The following is a 6,492-nucleotide window of genomic DNA, read 5'->3' on the forward strand; positions in this document are numbered from 1 at the left end:
CAGACATGACTGGAAAATGAGTAAACAGTAACAGTAAGACAGGGAGGAAATAGGGAGTCACTTGCAGGTTATTGAGTAATGGAGTAACATGGTCAGACTTGTGCTTTAGGAAAATTTCTTCAGCGCCAAAACAATGGATGAATTGCAGAATGGAGAAAAGAGACAGGAAGCCATGTGGCAAATGGGACTAACTTTAGGTATTTGGAGGCCCCAAGCACTTGCTTCATCCATTAGATAAAATACATCGATTTCACTAAATAGCTAGGTGATCAAAATGATCTTGGCAACGGACATATATATATTTCCCACCCCCACAAATTACTTATTCCGGAAGATTTAGAGAAAAGAGAATGGCAGTACCCCTAACCATGCTAATGGAATAGAAAGCCAACCAGACTATTTTTTTTTCAGTGATCTTTCCAAATAGAATGTCTCTGGGCACTTACTTCCCTTTGGATGCTGGGCAGATCCAGAAAGTTGTGACGTCTAGAGACTTATCTTTGTAAGCATCCAAGAGTGATAGGTTTAGAGACGAAAGAGATTTTAAAGCCTAAGTAGTTCAGCATTCTCCTTTTCCAGAGCAAGAAAGTGAAGCCCAGAGAGACCAAGTGTTTTGCCCAAGGTTACAGAGATAGAAAGTGCCCCACCAGACTGAATATTCTTACCACTTGCTCTGTGCTTACACCACAAGAGCTGAGCCTTCTTGAAATTCTCTCCATCTATCCAAATCTTACCCATCTCCAAGTTTTGACTTAATCATCAGATTCTCCAGAAGTCTCTCTTCACTCCAGGCCCAACTTATTTCCTCCTGCCCTCAGGGAATTTATAATCCAATAAACAATAGTGCCTGGCACATAGTGGACACTTAGTAAAGACTTGTTGGATAGGACTGAATTGAATGTGGGTGTGGTCATATATATGAAAAAAATATCAAGAGCAATGAATAGATGCTAAGTACCTGCTGAGTAGACTTTACAGTGAATTCTAGAAGTCCTGAGGAAGAAATGACTTTGGCCTAGAGTGGTGAGAATATAGTGTTGACTTGAAACTTGGGGGATGGGTAGGTTTTGGATGAATGAAAACAATTTCAAGAGGGCTCATCAGCCTCTTGAGATACAAGCCTAGAGGAAGAACACTAAGGATATTCAGAGTCTAGTGAGGAAGTGAGTTTTTTTCTGTTTAGATGGAATCAGATGGTTAAACAGTCAGTCACACTTTATTGAGGACTTACTATGTTCCAGATACTTTACTAAGTGCAGGGGATAAAAAAGGAAGAGAAGAACATGGTCCCTGAATGGACTGTGACCTCTGATTGGCTGACACTTGTGACTGACTTGTGGTTAGATTAGGACAGAGACCATCTTCCTTTTGTTTTCCCGGGTGGGTGACCTGACAAGGGCTACTTGACCTTTAGCCATGGTTCAAGTATTTGCTCCCTGATTGCTTCTTATGTCAGTAAAGTGACCTGAGTGGCTAACCTTGGAGCCTTTGATGTCTGACCAAGCTCTAAAGTGCTCCACAGTGCCTGCCGCAACTGCCTTCATGGTCATTGGAACAAAGTGTTCTCATCTGTCACTTTTATCAAGGGAAGTCTTCACATACTTGGGACAAATACCCCCTAAGTCACTGAGGGGTTTAAGGCCCCGGATCATCACCAATTGTCTTGATTTTTGTCCTGTCACTAGACTTTGATGACTACTGTACCTCACTTAAATCCAGTTCATGTGCAAGTCAAGACGACCTATGATGTCACTGGTCTTCTTTGAAAACAAAGGACAAAGAGAACAAAGTGGCCTGACAGCCCTAAAGGTGTCATCATGAGATTCAGGAGCCTCAAAGGATGTTTTGGGTGAGAATCCGATTTGCCAGTTTCTCCTTTCTCTAGAATCAGCTGCTCACCAAGTACCTTTTCTGTCCTCAGCCAGAGAGGAGGGAGCTCTTTTTTCTTCACTCCCTAGGATAGGATTGCTGGACAGACAGAGATAGGCAGTATACATAGTAGATAGTAATGCTGGGGCTAGCGTTGGCAAGTCTTGAGTTCAAATGTAACCTCAGATACTTACTAGCCTTGTGAACTCAGGCAAGTCATTTGCCATTTAGTCTCTGTCTGCCTCAGTTTTGTCAACTCAAAAATGGGGATAATAATAGCACCTACTTCCCAGGGTTGATATGAAGATCAGATGAGATAATAATTGTAAACTGCTTAGCACAGTGACCGGCACATAGTAGACAGCATATAAATGTTTGTTCCCTTTCCCTTCCTTCCTCCAATGACCAATGAGTACACATACCAGAAAGAGAAAGCTAGGTGGCACAGTAGAGGGTTGGGCCCAGAATCAAGAAGGCCTGAGTTCAAAGTAAGCCTCAGACAACTTATGAGAACTGTGTGACTTTGGTCAAGTCATTTCAACTCTAGCTGTCTCAGTTTCCTCACTGTCAAATGAGGATAATCATAAAACTTACCCAACAGGATTATAGTGAGGATCAAACGCAATAATATTTGTAAAATGTGGATTGCATAGTGTTTGACACATATCTGTTATTGGGCCATTTCAGCCGTGTGACTCCCATTTGGTGTTTTCTCGGCAGAGATATTGGCATAGTTTGATGAAATGGCAAAGGAGATCTTTTCCAGCTCATTCTTCAGGTAAGAAACTGAGGCAAACAGGGTTAAGTGACTTGCCCGGGGTTATACAGCTAGTAAGTGTCTGAGGCTGGTTTTAGATTCCTGAAGATGAGTCTTTTTGATTCCCAGCCCAGTGTTCTATGCACTTTACCACCTAGCTGCCTGCTTGGAACATAGTAAGTGCTTAACAAATACTGATTTCGCAAAAAAATATATAAAAAAAATTACTGATTTCCTTTTCCTCCTCCACCAGTAAGATCTGAAAAGTAATTATCTAATACAGAACATATATCTTGATCCTGCCCTTCTTTCTGTCTCTGGCAGAATGAGAACCCATAAGAGTGGCTTTGGATTTGCCAATCCAACTCAAATCCAAGAATCGTTTATGGAACTCGGCTAAGCACAGGATTCTGTGCTAGGTACTAGGGACACAGAAGCAAATTGGGTTACAGCCCTATTCTGGGAAGCTTTGCCTGAAGAGGAGGCAGAATTGTGTATGAAAGAGAAAAAACATTGGCTTTACAGTGATGAAAATTTGGGTTTAAGAGAGGTCACATTAGTTGCAAATTTGGGCAAATATCTTCCTCTCTCTGGGGTATGATATGACCCAAATCTAAAATGAGAAGAATGGCTTAGATGGTCTCAAAAAACTCATGCAGCTTTAGCATTCTGAGTTTTCATCTTGGTAACATCATGTTGCTGAACCAGATGGTCCAAGTGCGAGAGATTCCAGGGACATGAAGCTGCAGTTCACAGATGCGGCCATAAGGTGGCAAAGTTGGCAAACCCATAACTACTCTCCTTGTGTTAATAGCTAGAGTCGGGAGAGATGGTGGTGGGGGCTTCTGGGTAAACCTAACTAATCACTGGATGGCTTAGGGGGACTGTACTTTTTTCATTCCAGTGGGCCTCCAAAGGAAAGATTAACATCTGAAAGTCTATTATAATCACAACGGGGAATACTGAGTGCTTTTAAAAGGAAAGAAGCAAGGTCCATTTCAACAGACATTTTCTTAAAAGCAAGGAGGAAAATCACCCATTTCAAGAGCATTAAAACAGTTTGGAACTCATTTCTTCTTCTGGAGAGATAAGTAATGGTTCTGGGAGTATAATTTTTTAAATAATTGATAAAACTAAAAATAACCAATGACTTGTGCTGGCAAGTGTGAGTCTTGGAAGCCAAGGGAAAATTTATTCCCAGAAACCCCAGGTGTCAACAAAACAACCACCCTTTCTTGTTATGTTAAGTGCTGTGGGGGCTTTGATATGACTCACCATTTCAATTTCCTGGGGTTTATGAAAAGATTTTAAGAAGCTGGGAAGAAAGTAATGGAAAATTAGACAAAGTCTTAATGCTTTGTTAAAAGTTGCCTGTGGCTCCTTTTTTTTCTTTCTTTCTAAAGTAATTCTTAACCCTTTTTTGGCAAACAGGTGCTAATGGCCAGAGTACTGGACTTAAGAATCTGGAAGACCAGAGTTCTGTTTTGCCCTGCAGTACTTACTAACTAGCTTGTGACCCTGGGCAAATCATATAATCTTTATTTGTAAAATGACAGGGTTGACTTGATTGTCTCTAAGATACTGCCCACTTCTAAATCTAGACCCTATGATCCCGTATGGAGAACTGAAATCAGAAACCTAAAATCAGATGTAGAGCAAAAGCTACCCACATCACTCTTCCTCACTAATGACAGCCATATTGAAACAATGAAGGGGGCAGGAAGCATGGTGTAGGGGAAGGGCTTTCAAACTGTGGTCAGTAATAGAATTGTGTGGTTAAAATACTACTTTGGCATAAACCCTTATTGTAAAATCTTCTAATAGTATTATTTTAATGCCTAATATTAAACCCGATAAAGCTCATTTTAAAAAAAGAAACTAAACTTGGGGGTGTTTCATAATTCCCAAGACTTAAATTTGAATTCTGGCTCTGCTTTTGACTAGCTGTATGACTGTGGTCAAGTATCTTCCCTCCAGCCTCACTTTCTGTACCTGCAAATTGAAGGGGTTAGCCTTGATGGTCTCAAAGACTTCTTTTCACACTGATTCTACATTTTAAAAAAAGACTCACTTTATATTTGGTTTCTAAATTGTACCTTGATTTTTAAAAGTTGCAGGAAAAGGTAGAAAAACAAAACGTATTTATGAAAAACAAGCATACCTACCTAGAAATCTGCAATTCTTTATTTTGCTCATGATAACATTGCTTAGTCTGTTCATTCATTCAACAAATATTTATTGAGTCTCTATACAGTGGAAAGTATTGTGCTTGCTACTTAGTAGGGGTGGGTAATACATGAATGAGGAAGACATGGTCCCAGCCTTAAAAAAATTATAATTTTGTAGGAAATATGGATGAGCTATATAAATGTGTCAGGGACTATGTACATACATACATACATACATACATATATATATATACACATATATATATATATATGTATATATATATATATATACACATATATATGTGTGTATATGTATATATATATATATATATATATCTCAATCATAAATCTTTAAAACCCTTAGAAGCCTTTGGTGCAGGAGAAAGATGAACAGCCTGGGTTCAGTAAAGAGAGGAGATCAAATTGTAAGTCACCATAAGCCAACATGGAATTGAAGAGACAGCAGCTTGTAAGATGCAAGAGGAGATGGTTCCTTGAGATCTCATTATTGTCAGTCCATGGGCCATAGAACCAGGGTATAAGAGAGACTTTCAGAAATGGGACATAACATCGGGGGGAGGGAATAGAGGGGGATAATTTGGAAAAATGAATACAAGGGATAATATTATAAAAATATATATATAATAAAAATTAAAAAAAAAAAAAAGAAATGGGACATAGGCTTCCAGAGATTCTGGAGGACAGGTGATTCCTTGGGAAAGGGAATAGACGCCATTTTCTGGGAGTAGAAGAGAATTGTAGGAAATATAAGCTAAAAGGACCCATTTGGGGACCGGCAACCAGTGAGTGACATTAGCTAAGAGTGGCAGGAAAAGCAACATTACATAGCCAGCCAGAAGAGCCACGACAGGGTGCACAGAGATGGAGGAACAATCACCAAGATGCCCATTGGAGCCCTACTTAAGGAGATACTGAAAGCCAGTGATGCCAATCTCAAAGAGAAACCAGAGTCCTTCTTGGGTTGCATATTGATTTAGTTTTTAAATGTAATGCTATCTATGTAAGCCTGGGCCTGGTTGGGGATGGGAGATAGGGCAGGATGGGTGCAGAGTAGAGTTGTTCACTTTCGGTTATTATTATTTTCTATGGATTTTGATGTTATTTTTGCTTCCCTTAACTTGTAAATAAATATGTTTATGCTTCAGACTTTGTGAACCTATGTGTTTGCAAGGGGAAATGATGATATCAGTCCCAGGATAGGGTAGGGGTTTGCAAGATGCTGAAGCTCTCAGATTATCTCAGTGGGGCTATGAACCAGAGAAATAAGTTCTCCAAAATGTACCTGTGACAAGTATAGAATAAGGCTCTAACATAAGAACTATACATACATATATACATAAATTTATTTATAGATATACTTATATGTATATGTGTGTATATGTATATATATGTACACACAATACACACAGAGCTATAACACAAGATGGAATGCAACAAGTGCAACAGCAAAGCACAAAGTGTTACTGGGTTCAGAGAAGAGTGAGACTAATTATGATCATAAAATAATGCTTCATGGAGCAGTTAGCACTTGAGCTAGCTCTTAAAATATGGGGTAGGTTTTCAGCAGCTAGATATGAAAAGGAAGAGTCCCATGCGGAGAGAGAGAATGGCATGAAAAAAGACACAGAGGTGTATGAATGTGTGTGGGGGGGGAAGTTTTGTTGAAGCATCAAGTGT

Source organism: Sminthopsis crassicaudata, chromosome X, assembly GCF_048593235.1.
Source record: "Sminthopsis crassicaudata isolate SCR6 chromosome X, ASM4859323v1, whole genome shotgun sequence".
NCBI classification, from domain to species: Eukaryota; Metazoa; Chordata; class Mammalia; order Dasyuromorphia; family Dasyuridae; genus Sminthopsis; species Sminthopsis crassicaudata.